Source organism: Aethalodelphis obliquidens, unplaced genomic scaffold, assembly GCF_003676395.1.
Source record: "Aethalodelphis obliquidens isolate GAN/ISIS:26980383/991018 unplaced genomic scaffold, ASM367639v1 scaffold69, whole genome shotgun sequence".
Lineage (NCBI taxonomy): Eukaryota > Metazoa > Chordata > Mammalia > Artiodactyla > Delphinidae > Aethalodelphis > Aethalodelphis obliquidens.
In genome coordinates this window covers 5,276,288-5,294,069 of record NW_020838013.1, presented here as the reverse complement: position 1 = coordinate 5,294,069, position 17,782 = coordinate 5,276,288, and the positions used below count along the sequence as shown (strand labels likewise).

Here is a 17,782-nt window from a genome sequence, read left to right as displayed (position 1 = left end):
GAGCCTGCGCTCTAGAGCCCGTGAGCCACAACTACTGAAGCCCGTGCGCCTAGAGCCCGTGCTCCACGACAAGAGAAGCCCGTGCTCCACAACAAGAGAAGCCTGCACACCACAACAAAGAGTAGCCCCTACGCGCAGCAACGAAGGCCCAACACAGCCAAAAATAAATGATAATAAATAAAATAAATTTTAAAAAATAAATGAAATACTATGTGTATTAAAACAACTTTTTTTTTTAAAATTCAACAAATGTATACTGAGACCTGCTCTGCAGAGCATACCAAAGCCAGGTGTCCTGACTTCTAGCTGGTACCGCGGCAGGGTCACTGCACCCAGTCACCCTTTCATTAAGGAAACCCATGACATGGAGTCAGAGAAAGGCCTTCTTTGTTTTTCATAGTTTGCATTCTTACAATAAATCATTTGAATTTATACAAATAATACACAAATACATTCTTCTAAACTATTGTAACAATACAGACAAAGTGACAATCTCCTTCTACCTACCCAGCTCGTTCCAATCACAGTAATCAGTTTCAGAACTGTTAAGAAAACAACTAAGTTGAAACTTTACACATACATGAATTCTAAGAAATACTTTGTCTACTTCTCTAACATTCATCCTAATTACGTCATTAATTTTTGTAATTTTTCGGTGCTAAATTTTCTGCTAGAAGGGAAAGTCAGAAACTGGGGAAGACTGGAAATTTAAGGTGGCCTAAAAAGATTTTGAGTCATCAACCCTTAAAACTTAGTCATCACAACTCAAAAAATCAGCCATGAGAGAAGGAAAGCTAGTGGACAGTATAAGGAGGGGAAAAAAAAGTAGACGGTTAACATGGAAAGTCTAATTAATAAGATTTAGGTAGTGATCATCTTGTAATGTATTTAAATATCCAATCACTATGCTGTACACCTGAAATTAACATAATATTGTTGTACCAACAATATGTCAAGTGAAAAAACAAAACAAAAAACCTGGGAGGTGGGGCTTTGCAAAAAGTATCACACCACCTTATGTTATGCCCTGCAACATTTAAACTAGAGAGGGTGTGGTATCTTCAAGAGGGCAAGGCTTACAGTCAGTGTGGGGTCTTCTAAAGAAACAAAAAATGCACTCTCAGATGGCCTCACAAACACACAGAGTACATTTCAAAACAAACATTATTACATTTTAAGTCTAGAACTATAATCTGAATGGATTTCAATGTGATTTAGGTTGGAAGCCCTTTAAAAATTTCAATTTGGGTCCACATTCAACCTCCAGAGACAGATCACAACCAAAGAAGACACATGAGCGAGACTGCAGGAAAGGTTACGCCCAAACAGAGAAACTTACAACCACCTGCTTACAAGGCAGAGGACACTGTGGGGATACTACAAGACAAAAAAAATCGAGGTCTTCCACAGATGGCAAGTGAGGTAGGGGGAATTGTTTTAACTGGTAGACCTTATTCGGATCCTGATTTGCCAAAATTAGAAAACTGTATATATAAAAATTATCACGTTTGAGACAATTGGAAATTTCAACTCCGACTAGGTACTAGATAGTATCAAGCAACTGCTTTGTGGGAGTTTTATTTAGATGTTATAGTTCTGTGGTTATGTATGGTTAAAACAAAAAAAAGTTTATTTTTGAAAGATCTATACTGACATATTTACAGAAGAAACAAGATAATTATTTTGAGATTTTCTTCAAAGTAATATGTAAGGGGCTAGCCATAAAGGAAAAATTAATCAACTGAATTACATTAACTCCTCTTCCTCCAGAGACACAATGACAACCCACAGAGTAGGCAAAGATATTCACCATGTTTGTATCTCCTGAAAGATTCATATCCAGAATAAAAGAAACCCTACCAATTGTTGTGTTTGAAAATATGTCCACGGGCTTCCCTGGTGACGCAGTGGTTGAGAGTCTGCCTGCCAATGCAGGGGACACGGGTTCGTGCCCCGGTCCGGGAAGATCCCACATGCCGTGGAGCGGCTGGGCCCGTGAGCCATGGCCGCTGTTAAATGCACTGAGACTTTTGAGGTTGTCTCATAAAAATGATAGCTTCCACTTGGTGCTATTTCTCTCAAATCACTCTCTCAGGGGAAAGTCAGTCACCATGTCCTGGGGACAGGACACTTCGGCAATCCTGTCAAAGGCCTACATGAAAAGGAACTGTGGCCTCCCACCGACAGCCAGGACTAACTTGCCAGGCATGTGAATGAGCCACCTTGGGAAGGTTCCTCCAACTCCAGTCAAGCCTTCAGAGGCTGATAACATCCAAGCCAAATGGCCCAGCCAAGTCGCTCCCAAGTTCCTAACCCACAAAAACTATGAGATATTAAATGTTTACTGGTGTTATAAACCACTGAGTTTGGGGATAATTGCTATGAAGCAACAGAGAGTTAATACGATAGAACAGATAATGCAACAGACAAAAGAAAAGGAGACAAATATTACTCTTCGTTAAAAACGAATAACTAGGGGGTTGGGGAAGGGAAGGATTGAGAGTTTGGGATTAGCAGATGCAAAATATTGTATATAAGATGGATAAACAACAAGGTCCTACCGTATAGCACAGGGAACTATATTCAATAACCTGTGATAAACCATAATGGAAAAGAATATTAAAAAGAATGTATATATTGGGATTTCTCTGGCGGTCCAGTGGTTAAGACTCCGTGCTCCCACTGCAGGGGGCACAGGTTCAATCCCCGGTAGGGGAACTAAGTGAGATCCCACATGCCGCGTGGCATGGCCAAAAATAAATAAATGAATGATGAATGAATGAATGAAAACAAAAGAAAAAGAATGTGTGTGTGTATGGGTATATATGTATGTATAACTGAGTCACTTTGTTGTGCAGCAGAAATTAACACAGCACTGTAAATCAACTATAGTTCAATAAAATTTTAAAAAGATAAAAATGAAAAAGGATAACTAAACAACCAAAAAAAGCATGAAAAGGTGCTTGACTTCACTAGTGCAAATTAAAACTACTGTAAGGTATCACTACACAGCTAGGGGTGTAGCTAAAATGAAAAGCATGAAAGAAAGATATGAGCTATTAATGATAGTATGGAGTAAGCGGAACGTCACACACTGCTGGGGAAAGTGTAATCTGGGACAGCCACTTTAGTAGATGCAGCCACAGTTTTCCAAAATGGAATATATGCACACCTCTACGACCTAGCAATTTCACTTCTAGGTATATCCCCAACAATCTCACACACAATGTCAAGAGAAAAACTCAGACACAAGTGAACATACCATAAGATTCTATTTATTTAAGGAACAAAACTTAATGCAGTTAAGTATCAGGATACTGGCTGCCCTCGGCAGAGAGGAGGGTATGACTGAAAGGGGACAAAGGAGATACCCGGGACCCAATTACCCAGGTGGGTTTCAGACTGTGAAAATTCCATTTATGATGTGTACTCTTCTATATTTCTATTACAATTCAATAGAGTTTTAAAATAGTAACAATCCAGGAGAGAAGTGGGGGTTGAAGGAGTAAGTAGGGCAGGACTGGCCTTGGGTTTATGGTTGTTGGAGCTGAGTACCTGAGGGTTCATTACACTATTCTATATATTTGTGTTAAAATTTTCCCCTAATAAAAAAGATTTTAAATATACATTAATATAAAACTGGCTGGAACTGCTGATAAAAGCATAAACTGGGGTAATTTTTCTGGCCATAGATATCAAAGGGTGTTAAAAATCTATACATTCCTTGACCCAATTACTCTGCTTTAATGAGTTCATACTAAGATATTTATCCTGAGTAAAAAAGTCTTATATATAACAATGTCCAAAGAGTTTATAACAGAAAAAAAAAGAGAAATGTCTAAATATAGAGGTCACAGGACACTGTGGGGGCCACCACAGGATAAACAATCCAGGTCATCCACAAACACATGGAACCTGAATAACAATGATTTTATCTGCACCAAGGTTCTTTTATCTATCCATTGAAATATAGTCATTAACAAAGATGTGATCCACATCATTATGGCACCAAAAACATGCAAATTAAAACAACTGGGCACAACTACACACCAATTAGAATGGCCAAAGTCCAAAACACTGACACCAAATGCTGGTGAGGATCTGTAGAGTGAAAGGAACTTTCAATCACTGCTGATGAAAGTGCAAAATGGTACAGGCATTTGGAAGACAGTTTAGCAGTTTCTTACAAAACTAAACATATTCTTACCATACAATCCAGAAATCGGCTCCTTGGTATCTACCCAAGGAAGTTGAAAACTTATGATCACACAAAAACCTGCACACAGATGTTTATGGCAGCTTTATCCAAACTTGCCAATACTTGGAAGCAACCAACATGTCCTTCAGTAGGTGAGTGAATAGACTTTTCCCCTCCCCTCATGTTTCTGGGAGGGGGAAAAGAACATTTTCTTTGCTTTTCTTTTCTTTTTTGAAATATATCAGGACATTCCGTTCTTAACAAAGCTCACCTTAAAAAAAAAAACTATTTTACCAGAGCCTAACCCACTGAGGTTTTACCAGAACCTAACCTACCTGGAGGAAGGGAAATATCCAACTCCAGCCCCCTCTAACCTTCCGCATGAGGAAAGGGAAGTACACAACTCCAGGCCACTCTAGCCATCCTGTACCACCTAAGAAAAGGAAAAAAGCAGAGAAGCACTGGTGAAGTTCACAGTTCAGGGGCACAGGCTCACCAAAAGACTGAGACTGAATCACAGCACTACAGAACATTTCCCCTCCCCAGACAATTTACCACTACATTTCCAAAGGTCTATTCTTCACAGTTCCTTTTACCAGTGCATCATGTCTGCCTTTCAAAAAAGATTACGAAGCATACTAAAAAGACAAAAAACAGTTTGAAGAGATTGAACAAGCATCAGAAACAGTCATGTATGCCAGAGATGCTGGAATTATCAAACCAGGAAAGCTAACAGCTTTAATGGAAAAGGCAGACAACATGCAATAACGGATAAAATAATGCAAATAGATAAAAATTCTAAGAAAGAATCAAAAAGAAATGCTACAGACCAAAAATACTGTAACAGAAATGAAGAATGCCTCTGATAGGCCCATTAGTAGACTGGACATAGCTGAGGAAAGAAACTCTGCGCCTGAAGATATGACACTAGAAACTTCCAAAATGGAAAAGCAAAGAGGAATAAAACGGGGGGGGGGGGCAGTGTGCAAAATATCCAAGAGCTGTGGCCAACTACAAAAGGTGTGTACATGCAATGGGAACACCGGGAGGAAAAGAGAAAAGGAAGAGAAACAGTATTTGAAGCAATAATGACTGGGAATTTCCCCCAAATTAATGTCGGACACCAAACCACAGATCCAGGAATCTCAGGGAACACCAAGCAGGATAAATGCAAAACAACAAAAACAAAAACCTACACCCGGGCATATCATATATTGTCTACAAGACACTCACTTGAAATTCAGAGACACATATAGATTAACAGTAAAGGGATAGAGCTAGACCATACTAACACTAATTAAAACAAACTGAGAGCGGCTATATTAATTTTAGACAGAGAAGACTTCAGAGCAAAGAAAGTTGTCAGTGATAAGAAGAGTTATTACAAAATGAAAAGGGGGTCAATACTCCAAGAAGACATAACAATCCTTAATGTTATGCAGTTAACAGCAGCATCAAAATACAAGTCAAAAAAGGATAAAACTGCAAGGAGAAATAGATGAATTTACTATTATAACTGGGGACTTTAACACTCCTCTATCAGAAATAGACAAATCCAGCAAGCAGAAAATCAATAAGGACATAACTGAACTCAACAGCACCATCAATCAACCATATATAATTGACATGTATGGACTAATTCATCCAGCAGTAGCAAATCACACATTCTTCTCAAACACACATGGAACACGCACCAAGACATTCTATGAAATACACCTTAACAAATTAAGAACAGAAATCATACAATGTCTGCCCTTAGACCACAATGCAATTAAACTAGAAATCAGTAACAGAAAGATAGCTGGAAAAACCCAAAGTACTTGAAAATTACACATTACATTTCTAAATAACACATGGATCAAACACAAAAAAATCTCAAGAGAAACTTTAAAAATGTCTGAATAAAATGAAAATACAACTTACTAAACTTTGGGGGATGCAGCAAAAACAGTGCTTAGATTAAAATTTATAGAATTGAAAGCATATATCAGAAGACATCTAAAATCAATAATCTAAGCTTTCACCTTAGAAAACTAGATAAAGAAGAGCAAATTAATTCCAAACTATGCAGAAAATTGAAATAATAAAAATTAGAGCATAAAAGAATTTTAAAACAAGAAATCAGTAGAGGAAGTCAACAAAACCAAAAGCTGATTCTTAAAAAAAAAAAAAAAAAACAATAAAACTCATAAGACTTTTTCCAGACTAAGGAAGAAAGAAGACCTAAACTGCTAATATCAGAAATGAAAGAGGGGAAGCACTACAGATCCCATATACAATAAAAGGATAATAAAAGAATATTATGAACAACTCTATAGCCACAGATTCGATAACCTAGATGAAATGGACCAACTCCTTGACAGATACAATCTGTCACAACTCACATAAGAATAGACAGTTTGAATAGGTCTACATCTATTAAAGAAATTGAATCAATTATTAATAACCTAAAACAGAAAGCATCACGTCCAAATGGGTTTACTGATGAATTCTACCAAACATTTAAAGAAAAAATTATACCAATTCTCTATCATCTCTTCCAAAAGACAGAAACAGAAGGAATACTTCCTAACTCATTCTATGAGACCAATCATGCTCCTTGGTATTTACTCAAACGAACTGAAAACTTATGTTCACACAAAAACCTGCACACAGATGTTTATGGCAGGTTTTTCATAACTGCCAAAACTCGAAGGCAACCAAGATGTCCTTCAGTAGGTGAGTGAGTGCATAGACTGGTACAACCAAACAATGGAATATTACTCAGCACTAAAAAGAAATGATCTCTCAAGCCATGAAAAGACATAGAGGAACCTTAAACGTATATTACTAAGCGAAAGAAGCCAGTCTAAAAAGGCTACAGTGCTGCATGTTTCCTACTATAATTCATTCTAGAAAAAGCAAAACTATAGAGACATTAAAAAGATTAGTGAGGTCATCGGAGAGCGCTGCTCGCTGTGGGCAGAGCCTGTGTGCCACTGACGTCACCGCCGCCAACTGCTTTCTGGGAGGCAGGAGTGGAAGGCCTAAGAGTTGATAATAATGGCAGATGAAGAAATTAATGAAGACTACCCAGGAGAAATTCATGAATATTTATCAACATTTGAGAATTCCATTGGGGCTGTGGATGAGATGCTGAAGAGTATGATGTGTGTTTCTAGAAATGAGTTGTTGTAGAAGTTGGACCCACTTAAACAAGCAAAAGTGGATTTAGTTTCTGCTTACACATTAAATTCAATGTTTTGGGTTTATGCGGCAACTCAGGGAGTCAATCCTAAGGAACATCCAGTAAAGCAGGAACTGGAAAGAATCAGAGTATACATGAACAGAGTCAAGGAAATAACAGACAAGAAAAAGGCTGGCGACCTGGACAGAGGCGCGGCTTCAAGACGGCATTGGAATAAATGCCCTCTGGGAACCAAAACCTAAAAATGCACCCAAAGTTGTCAATAAAGGAAAAAGTAAAATTAACCTTTTGGTTTGATGTACACATATTCAAAAAGTATATAATTGTTTTGTGTGTGGTTAAGAATTTTATTCTTTCTTTCTTTTTTCTTTCAATTTACTTTTTTTTTTTTAAATTGGGGTGTAGTTGCTTTACAACATTGTGTTGGTTTCTTCTGTGCAGCAGGGTGAATCAGCTATACGGACACATGTATCCCCTCTTTTTTTGGATTTCCTTCCCATTTGGGTCACCACAGAGCATTGAGTGGAGTCCCCTGTGCTATACAATCTGTTTTCATTAGTTATCTATTTTATACATAATAGTGCATATTTTTATTGTTTTCCACAAGATAGACGATGATTATGTAGCATTGTAAGGTTTAAATGTATTCCGTATTGAATTCATATATAAAATCTGTACTTTAAATTTGTAATGCTAAATACCTTTCCCCCCAGAAAGATTAAGTTATATTTATTGATTTTCTTATAGAACACTGAGGTTTTTAACATTGTGGTATATTTATAGTTTACTGTCTCTTGACAAGACTCTTATTTCCTTATACAGGTCACTCTTTCAAGTGCCATTTTATAAGCTACTATGAAATTTAAGTTAAATGTTCTTTGTAAACATTTGTCTATTTTCAGTGAATAAAGATTTTATGAAGTATGCTGAAGTTATAAACACACCTGTTTTCATTATATAATATTAAGAAAGAAAAAAAAGATTAGTGGTTGTTAGGGGTTAAGTCTGAGGCAGGGATGAACAGGCAAAGCCCAGAGGATTTTTAGGGTAGTGAAACTGTTCTACAGACTACTACAATGGTGGATACGTGCTATCATACATTTGTCTAAACCCACAGAACATACAACATTAAGAGTGAAGCTAATGTAACGTGCGGACTTTGGGTGATAATGATGTGTCAACACAGGTTCATGGAGGTTGGAGGGGGGGCACGTGGGGAGACAAGGAGTATATAGGCTTCTGGCTCTGTACTTCTGCCTCAATTCTGCTGTGAACCTAAAACTGCTTATGAAATAAAATTTATTAATTTTAAAAAATGGTTAAATGTAAATTTGTGTTATGCATATTCTACAACAAGGAAGAAAAGATTTGCTAAATCACTGTTCATTTATAGTAGAGCTTAAAAACGTCATATATGTTATACATCATTTGAAAAGGAGATAAATAGAAAAGCTTTCTAAAAAAAGGTTTCCTTCCACTGCTTAACAGTTGTACTTTGTACGTAACGATAAAAAGCAAAGAAGCCAGCTTATAATTTAGTATTTCACCTACTTCTGTACCAAACACTAAACTTCTAGAAGCTTCTAAGAACAAAGTGCTTTACTGTAACAAACTAAAAGCAAGCCAGGGCTTCCCTGGTGGCACAGTGGTTAAGAATCTGCCTGCCAATGCAGGGGATATGAGTTCGAGCCCTGGTCCGGGAAGATCCCACATGCAGCGGAGCAATGAGGCCCGTGTGCCACAACTACTGAAGCCCGTGCGCCTAGAGCCTGGGCTTGGCAAAAGAGAAGCCACCGCAATGAGAAGCCCGCGCACAGCAACGAAGAGCAGCCCCCGCTCACCGCAACTAGAGAAAGCCCACGCACAGCAGTGAAGACCCAACGTAGCCAAAAATAAATAAATTTATATTGAAAAATAAACAAATAAAAGCAACCCAAATTTGTTTGTGATTAAAAATAAAAATCTAAAGCCCACTGAAATGGGAAATGGCTATAAAGTATACCAGTAATTAAAAAGAAGGCAGATCTCTGTGTACTGCATGGGACTCAATGAAAAGTGATGAATGATAAGAAAAAAAAGGTGTATGCCTAACACTGTATAGTTTCTATAAGCACATATATAAGTAATACAAACACATAGAAAAGAATTAAAAAAATAGAGACAAAACTATTAACAGCAGAAGACAGAAAAGAACTGGGGGAAGGTGAGCAGAAGAGATTTTAGTCTTACCTATTTTTACTTTTTTTCAAAGCAAATATAATCACGCATTGACTAAGTTTTTGAAACTAAGGCTTCTATTCTAAACAGAAAAACGGCAACAGAGTAAAAAAGAAAATTTCACAATATCCTACTACCAGTCAAGATTTCAAAACCAAAGCCAGTGAAAGAGTTCATAAAATATTAACCATTAACAAAATCAGCATAGCCTTAATCACTTGTTCTGTGAAAGTTTATGACTTCTACATTAATACACTTGCAAGGAAAAAAAAAAAAACCCTACAAATTCAAATTACCCAAAGTTATCTTCTATGGAAAAGGGAGGAGAACTTTAATATTACTTCCATTTTATATAGGAAGAAGCTGGGGCTCAGAAAGTGAAATAATTTGCCCAAAGTCAGACAGCTAGTTCAGTAGTCAAACCAAGATTCCAATCCAGTTCTCATCAACTTAACAAACGCTTTCCCGAAATCATTCTGGCTAGACGTCCTCCCTCCCTCCCAGAGGTTCCTTCTTCATATAAAAGATGAACATCCTACACTCACCTTAAGGTGAAAAGAGTTAAAATATGCAAGTAATGACTCAAGCACAAGTGACAACCATAATAACAGGCACTGGGCAAACAAAATAGGAAGAGACAGTTACATCTACCCAGTGTAAGGCAGGTATGTAAGAAGGGCAGGCTGCTGAAGGTTTACACTAATCAAGAGGCAATTCAGCAGTCACTGATGCCAAAAATTGAAAATTTTTAAGCCTGACAATATGGTAAATGGCAGGAATGGACTCTACTTTTTTCAGGGGATAAACATAAACATGCCCAATAACGCTTAACTTTAATCCTCACAACAATTCTGCTAAACCAGCTCGCTCTCTCTCTACCCTGTGCCCCCTACAACTCTTCCTCATTCTTTCCTCGTTGCCCTGGAAGATTATCAAACTCTATTTTTTGAAATTTGATGAAAACAATAGTTATAATACCTATGCATTTCAAGCTCCTTGGCCTCACTGAACATTACTCGGATAGGACTAGAAGTAGTTATTAACTCTTTACTCCTGGCATCAGCAGCACTGGCACCAAACCCCCTAACTCTCCTCAATTTACAAGTCTTGCTAACCACACTATCATAAAGTGAGTTCCAGCCCAGCCCAGCCTATGCTAGTATGTTCCTCCATGCCTCTTTTAATTTACTAGTCAGAGTAAGAAAAGACTTAATATAAAGAAATAAGTATAAAACCATCCCCCCTCTCCCTCAGGATAGGCCACGTATTATAAATGCTGAACTCTACTCTTTTCCTTTCGCAAAGACAGATTCAGCTCAGAATCTATTTTGATCCACATCCCTTTTCCAGATTGTTTTTGGTGTTCTATACTTGGCCAGAGTCACATTTAAAGTTCACATAAACGTTTCCTAGCAATCAAATGATCCCATTTTAAAAAGGTAACTAGTCTTGAAATCTTTTCCATTTCTGGATATAAAAATGAGCTAATTAATATGAAGAACCAGAAAATCTTTAAGAAATTCCTTATTGACACAGGAACACTCCATTTAAAGAGGAAAAAACAATCACATTTGCCAGCTCTTAACAAAATGAACATCCTTGGGACTTCCCTCGTGGTGCAGTGGTTAAGAATCCGCCTGCCAATGCAGGGGACACGGGTTCGAGTCCTGGTCGGGGAAGATCCCACATGCCGCGGAGCAACTAAGCCCGTGCACCACAACAACTGAGCCTGCACTCTAGAGCCCGTGTGCCACAACAACTGAGCCTGTGCTCTACAGCCCGTGAGCCACAACTGCTGAGCCTGCACGCCACAACTACTGAATCCCGCGAGCCACAACTACTGAAGCCTGCGCACCTAGAGCCCGTGCTCCACAACAAGAGAAGCCACCGCAATGAGAAGCCCACACACCACAACGAAGAGTAGCCCCTGCTCGCCACAACTAGAGAAAGCCCACGCGCAGCAACGAAGACCCAACACGGCCAAAAAATAAAAATGAATTTTTAAAAAATGAACAGCCTGCATTACTTGCAATTCTTAAAGTTTTCTGAATGCTGACACATATCCAAAACAATATCTGGTACATGATTATTCAAAAGTAGCAAGGCGCAGAAAGAACAATCGAAAATAAAAAGTAATACCAGCAATCTAAAAATAAAAAAAGACTAAACATATTTGCTGGACTGGCCAACATGAAGAGCACTTTAGGCACAGAATACCTCAAGTTCCTGGATAAGGAACAACTGACAGCTCACTTCTAGTTCTAATCTAATTAGGCAATAGCTGCATATAAACTGGGATTAAAAGCATTTGAAAATTCTTATAAGGGTAAAGATATCAATTAACGTCAGGCCTTAAGTTAAATATGAAATGTCTAAGATCACCAAGAAAAGAAGTGTCTAATCTCTTACTGGGTGTAGGTAAAAAGAGCAGACAGGAATGAAGGAAAAAAATCCCACAATATATAGGCAAGAAAAGGAAAAGAACAGAAAAAAAGCCCAATTAGAGAGCACAAAATACGAAAAGTAGAAATAAACCAAATATTTCAATCACAACTAATGTAAATAGACTAACCACCTTAAACTCAAATTATGAAAATGCAATCTAGCTGTGTGCTGCTTTCAAAGGGCACTCCTAAAACATTAAGGACACCAAAACTTGATAGTTAAAGGGCAGAAAAATATATACCAAGCAAACATTAACTAAAGTCCCTTGGTACAGCTATGCCAATATCTGACAAAATATATTTTAGTGGAAAAAATGTTCCTAGAAACAAAGATTCGTTACAGAATGACAAACTGTGCAAGTCACTGGAAACTTAGCAATTCTAAACGTATAGATAGAAAGCAAAAACTGAGAGAACTATAGGAATTTGACAAATGTTCCATCACAATGGGATTTTAACAACACCCCTCTCTGTAACTGATGGAACAAGCAGACAGTATTAGTTAAGGACACTAGTTTGAATGTGAATTCAATTAATGTGTTTCATCCAATAGACATGGGAAAACCTGACCTTAAAATTGGAAACACATTCTTTTTAAACACACATGGAAAACTGATAAAAATTTGCCACAAACTAGACACCATTAAAACAGCCTCAACAATTTCAAACAATCAAAATCACACTGGACCACATTTTATTAGCACAATGTATGTTAGCAATCAATAACAAAGATTAAAAGATACAGGGCTTCCCTGGTGACACAGTGGTTAAGAATCCACCTGCCAATGCAGGGAACATGGGTTTGAGCCCTGGTCCGAGAAGATCCCACATGCCGTGGAGCAACTAAGTCCGTATGCCACAACTACTGAAGCCCGTGTGCCTAGAGCCCATACTCTGCTACAAGAGAAGCCACCGCAATGAGAAGCCCGCGCACCACAACGAAGAGTAGCCCCCACTCGACACAACTAGAGAAAGCCCGCGCACAGCAATGAAGATCCAATGCAGCCATAAATAAATAAATATATATCAATATATCAGCATTTTTCAATACACTTTCTAAATTTCTAAGGCAGAGAAGAAATCAAAATGAAAATGTGAAGATATTCAGAACTAAAAGATAAAAATTTTGCATAGCAAAACTACTGAATTGGAGCTAAAGTAGTATTTAAAGGGTAGTTACTACTTTATTTACATATATATGTATACATGTATACAAAAGACCTGAAAATTAATGAGCTAAAAATCCTTGTTTAAGAAACTAAATATTAGTAATTAATTACAAATCAGGCGAAGTCAAAAGAGATAATAATTTTCTGCCAATATATTTGAAAACACGGACAAAATAAATGTTTTAGAAAAATGTAAATTACCAAATGTGACTCAAGAAAAAGAAGACTCTAATGAGCCTATAAATATTAAAGCAACCAAGCCAGTAATTTTTAAATTCAGACAGAAAACACCAGGCCCTGATGGTTTTACAGGCAAGCTTTATCAAAATGAAAGAACAGATAATTACAATTTTACATACAAACTCTCTAAGAGAAAAAAAACATACAAACACTACAGCTTATTTTATTAGACTGAGAATACCCTTAATAGCAAAACTCATAGAGCTGATACAAAAAAGGAAAGTTAAAGATCTTACCAATGAACATAGATACATAAATCCTAAGATATTAGCAAGTAAAAAAATATATCTAAGGGAATTCCCTCGCAGTCCAGTGGCTAGGACTCGGCACTTTCACTGCTGGGGCCCCGGTTCAATCCCTGGTCAAGGAACTAAGATCCCGCAAGCCGAGTGGCAAGGTCAAAAAAAAAAAAAAAAAATACATGCGGGCTTCCCTGGTGGCGCAGTGGTTGGGAGTCCACCTGCCGATGCAGGGGACACAGGTTTGTGCCCCGGTCCGGGAAGAGCCCACATGCCGCGGAGTGGCTGGGCCCGTGAGCCATGGCCGCTGAGCCTGTGCTCTGCAACGGGAGAGGCCACAGCAGTGAGAGGCCCGCGTACCACAAAAAAAAAAAAAAAAAAAAAGCCAAAAACGAAACAAAAGAACAATTTTGTTTAAAAAAAGAATATGTCATGATTGAGATGGATTTATCCCAGAAATGTGAAATTAATTCCAATATTACCTGTTAGAGCAATTTTTCACATTACTAAAGGAGAAAAACTGTAATATCATCCCAATTGATGTAGAAAATGCATTCAATTAAGTGCAATGCCCACTTGTGATGTTTTTTTAAATTTCTCCATAAACTAAGATTGAAGAAATCTTCCTCAACCTGTTAAAGGAAAAAAAAAAAGTATCCACACATTTAATGGTGAAAGATAAAAGCATTTCCCTTAAAACCGGGAATATGACAAAGATGCCCGCCATTACCATTTATATTTGGCACTGGTGATGGCTGCCATGAAGCAGTGCAGTTAAGACTAGAGTTAAGATATAAAAAGTAAAAGGACTGGAAAGAAATGACCTGTCATTATTCAAAGATTAGATGATTATCTACATAAAAACCCCCAAGAGTCCACAAGCAAATTATTAAGTTAGAGAAGTTAATGAATATGACTCACATATAAAGTCATCTACATTTCCATTTACCAGCAAAGAGAAATTTTTAACTTAAAAAAAAATTTACAACAGCAACAAAAACTATAAAGCAACCAAAGAACAAATCTAACAACAACAACAAATGCAAGACCTGTAGAAAGAAAAAAAAACTTTTTAAAAGACAACTACCTATAAACCAAAAAATCTATTTCCTCCTCTACTTGGGTAGTATGAGGGCTAGAAGAAAAGATTAGAAGATATTAAGATCCATTTTTGCCCTTTTATTACATGCTTTCAAAAAATACTTTTTTAAAAATCCCATAAACACAGTAAAGAGGTCACAAATTGGGAAAGAACATTTGTCACACAAATAATAAAAATCAAAATATATAAGAATTCCTACAAATAAGAAAAACCAAACAACTCAAAAGGAAGAAAAATAAGACATGAGCTTCCCTGGTGGCGCAGTGGTTGAGAGTCCGCCTGCCGATGCAGGGGACACGGGTTCGTGCCCTGGTCCGGGAAGATCCCACGTGCTGCGGAGTGGCTGGGCCCGTGAGCCATGGCCGCTGAACCTGCGCGTCTGGAGCCTGTGCTCCGCAACGGGAGAGGCCACAGCAGTGAGAGGCCAGCATACCGCAAAAAAAAAAAAAAAAAAAAGACAAACAGGTATTTCACAAAAGAAGAAATCCAAATAGCCAAAAAAATGCTCAACTTCAGTAGTAATATGAAAGAAGAACATTAAAACCATGCAGAAGTAAATGAATTAATAAAAATGGCCAAAGAATTACTTGAACAGACGTTCCCCTAAAGAAGATACACAAACAGCCAATAAGGACATGAAAAGATGCTCAACAGCATTAGTCATTCAGGAAAGGCAAAATCACAATGAGATACCACACTTCACTAGCATGGCAATAATTTTTTTTTAAAGGGAAAATAATGTATGTTGGTGAGGACATGGAAAAATTAGAACCCTGATACAGTATTGGTGAGAATATAATATGGTACAGTCACTTTGGAAAACAGTTTGGTAGGTCTTCAAAATGTTAAACACAGTTACATTACCTAACAATTCCACTCCTTACTATACACCAAGAGAAATAAATACCTATGCCCCTCCAAAGACTTATACACAAATGCTCACAGCAGTACTGTTCACAACAGTCAAAAAGTGGAAACAACCCAAACATGCACCAACTGATGAATGGATAAATAACATGTCATATGTGCATACAATGGAATGTTATTCAGCAATCAAATGAAATGACACTGATACTGAAATATGCTACAACATGGATAAACCTTGAAAACATGCTAAGTGGAAGAAGCTAGTCACAAAAGACCACATACTGTATGATTCCATTTACATGAAATGTCCAGAACAGGCAAATCCACAGAAAGTGGTTGCCTAGAGGTTAGGTGGGAATGGAGAGTCACTGCTAATGGGTACAAGGTTTCTTTTCAGGATGATGAAATGTTCGAACATTAGATTGTGGTGATCATTACACAGTTCTGTGAATATACTAAAACCTATTAAATTGTACGCTCTAAGTGGGTAAATTGTAATATGTGAATTACATCTCAATAAAGCTATTAATTAAAAAATGAGATGTAAGTTCACACCCACCAATCTGGCAAATACAAAGAAGTCGGACAATACCAAGAGTTGGCAAGGATACAGAACAACAGTGCTGGTAGGAGGGTAAACTGGCAACTATTTTTAACTAAAGTTAAAGCTGTACAGGTCCCCCACTACCCTGCAATTCTAGTTCTCTCCAAGGCTTCATACCTTGGAAAAATGCTTTTGCACTTGTTCAAAGCCTCGTTGTTTCTTTAGTGGAAACAATCCTATCCTACAATGATAGGACAGAGAATAAAATGAGATATTCAGTCTGAAATAGAACACAGAAGTGAAAAGGAATAAACTATAGCTACACACATCAATGTAGACAAAACTCATTATCTGCATGGTCTCACTTCCCTCACCTCCCAGCTTCAAGTCCATTACAATCACTTCTCTTGCTTTGCCACTTTTGCCTGGGTAAACCACAACTGCAACACTGCCTACTCTGCTCCCAGGAAAAAGAACACAACTGCTTTTTTCACTTTAAACTAAGGACGGCTCCCCTCAGGAGGCCATTCCACATGGCTAGTCCATTCACATTCTGATCTTCCCATAGAATACTGCATACCTTCTCCTCTCTCGTCACACCCCACCGGCCCCTACTCACCCTCATTTTTACTGACAAATCCTCCTATTTCACGGAGAGAAAAAGAAAGAAGAAAACGGCCCTGCTCCCACCATGCCAGCTCCCCTACTATGCTCTCCCTCATCTCACCAAGGAAGAGTATACGGGTGCTCCACGTGGGCCCATTCCCAGCAAATGTCCCCTCTCCCGCTTCATCAAGGTGTTCATTCTGTACAGAACCATTTCCCACGAACGGTACAAAAATGCTGTAATTTCGGCCATCTCAACCAAACTTTCTCAGGGCCCCAACTCTCCCTTTAGCACGGCGCCAAGTGCCCACAAAAGGGCTTTCTCCACTTACCCTCCTCTTCTCTTAATCCCTCGTGAACCCTCCCTTCCAGGCTCTTCCTGCACCACCGTGTGGGGACTGCTCTTGTCAAGGCCATCAGTGACTCATGTGCCACCAAAGCCAGAGGACAAGTCTGGGCCCTCATTTCACCTGAGGGCACAGCAGGAGCACTGGGCGTGGGTTCTCACTCCCTCCCCCTTGACGACACCTCCCCCATCTTCAAAGATGCAAGGACCACCTGGTTCTCCTCTACCTGGGAGCCTGCCTGTCCCCATTTTCCTTGCTGCCTCGGCCCTCATTCATCAGTGCGCTCACTCAACATCAGGACTTTTAAGTGTCATGAAAACACTGAGGACTCTCACATGTCTATCCTCAGCCCAGACCTCTCCCCTCAACTCCGAACGCCGTAACCCTACGTGGCTCCAGTTGGCTCTCGAACGAAGACGGTCACAAATGCAACAGGCCCAGACCCCAGCTCTTGATCTTACTTCCAAACCTGCACCTCCCACCACCTTGACCGCAAGCAAAAACCCCTGGTCGGTATCACCTTCACTCCGTTCTCTCAGCTATATTCAATCTGTCAACAAAGCCTGTTGGCCCGACCTTCAAGATGCACCCAGAATCCAACCACTCCTCACTTCCACCCCTG

The 17,782-nt window shown here is 38.6% G+C and overlaps 1 protein-coding gene and 1 pseudogene across 16 annotated transcripts in view; one reads left to right on the top strand and one right to left on the bottom strand.

Annotated features, from left to right (window-relative positions):
* Positions 1–17,782, bottom strand: part of PPP6R3 (protein phosphatase 6 regulatory subunit 3) — a 126,881-nt gene that overhangs the window by 100,676 nt on the left and 8,423 nt on the right. For 7 of the 16 annotated variants that reach the window (XM_027090842.1, XM_027090848.1, XM_027090849.1 and 4 more), the window contains one exon: positions 4,534–4,631. The exons of the other annotated variants lie outside the window; for them this stretch is intronic. The gene's annotated coding sequence lies outside the window, so the exon portion shown is untranslated. The remainder of the gene's footprint in view (positions 1–4,533; positions 4,632–17,782) is intronic. 16 annotated transcript variants of the gene reach the window in all.
* LOC113611599 (nuclear nucleic acid-binding protein C1D pseudogene) lies at positions 6,884–9,087 on the top strand (annotated as a pseudogene).